The following is a 1,376-nucleotide window of genomic DNA, read 5'->3' as shown; positions in this document are numbered from 1 at the left end:
ATTTCCACTTTCTCTTCTATCAGTTTTAGTGTATCTAGATTTATGTTGAGGTCTTTGATGCTCTTGGACTTGAGGTTTGTGCTCAGTCATAGACATGGATCTATTTTCATTATTCTAAATGATGACATCCAGTTAGACCACAACCATTTGTTGTAGGTGTTTTCTTATTTCCATTGTATCATTTTGGCTTCTTTGCCAAAAAATCAGGTATTCATAGGTGTATGAATTTATGCCGGGGTATTTCATTCAATTGTCATGATCCACCTATCTTTTTTTTAATGCCATTATCATGTGGTTTTTATTATTATAGCTGCATAGCAGAGTTTGAAATCAAATATGCTGATACTTCTGGAAGTTTTTGTTTTATTATACATGATTGTTTTAGCTATCCTGGGTGTTTCACATGATTATCTCGATACAAAAAAAAAAACTTTGAAAAAAATCGAAAATCTCTTTATAATAAAATTTTTAGAGAATAACAGGACCACAACATGTGACTCACAGTACAGAGCAAGTAGTACTTTAGTGGCAGTATTATTAGCAGATGCACCTCAGCAGTCACAGCTCCTGCACTGGTGTAGTCACCCTTGTGTATTGTGCTCTTATTTGGCTATCACTATGGCTTATCTCCTTACTGAAGAAGAGATTGACAAATTCAAGAAAGTCTCTTCTTATTCAATAAAAGTGACGATGACACCATCATAACAAAGGAACTTGGGATTTTCATGATGTCACTGGCTTAAAGCGCAACAGAAGCTGAATTGCAGATATGATCAATAAAGGGGAAGATGATGGGAATAGCGCCATTGACTTCCTGGAGTTCTTGGTCATGATGGATAGTCAAATGTAAGATACAGATAGTGAAGAAAAAATCCATGTGACATTAAGTCTTTGGCGAGGATGGAAGTGCTTACATCAGCACAGTAGAACTGTACCACGTCAGAACGAACTTAGGAGAAAAACTAACAAATTAAGTATTAGATGATATGATTAGAGAAGCAGATATTGATGGAGAGAGACAAGTCAGCTATGAAAAATTTGTGCAGATGATGACTGCAAAATAAATACCAATTTTCAATTACTTTTCCCTCTAGAAGAATCAAATTGAAATCTTTTATTTACCTGATACAAAGAAAGAAAAAGAAAAAAGTTTATTCCTTTTGTTTTATGTAGAAAAGGGACAAACATACCTTCTGCACACAAACAAAATCAACATGTATAGGTTTCTGGACCTGTCTCCTAAAGATTAAGCCCCCACATGTGTTTTATAGTATAATACGTGATGGAGGAAGATCATTGGTTAAAAAATAAAGAAACTGCCTTGGCCCATTTTATTGGTTAGAACATAGGTGGGTGGTGTAAACAGAACAGAATGC

General features: G+C 34.8%; 1 pseudogene; it reads left to right on the top strand.

Annotated features, from left to right (window-relative positions):
• Positions 1 to 618: 618 nt before the first annotated feature.
• Positions 619 to 1,064, top strand: LOC121465355 (annotated as a pseudogene).
• Positions 1,065 to 1,376: the final 312 nt, after the last annotated feature.

The sequence above is a fragment of the Microtus oregoni genome, unplaced genomic scaffold (genome assembly GCF_018167655.1).
Source record: "Microtus oregoni isolate MIOR12 unplaced genomic scaffold, Mior012 000030F_ref0000283, whole genome shotgun sequence".
Lineage (NCBI taxonomy): Eukaryota > Metazoa > Chordata > Mammalia > Rodentia > Cricetidae > Microtus > Microtus oregoni.
The sequence above is the reverse complement of the archived record's forward strand: the minus strand, read 5'-3'. Positions and strand labels throughout refer to the sequence as shown.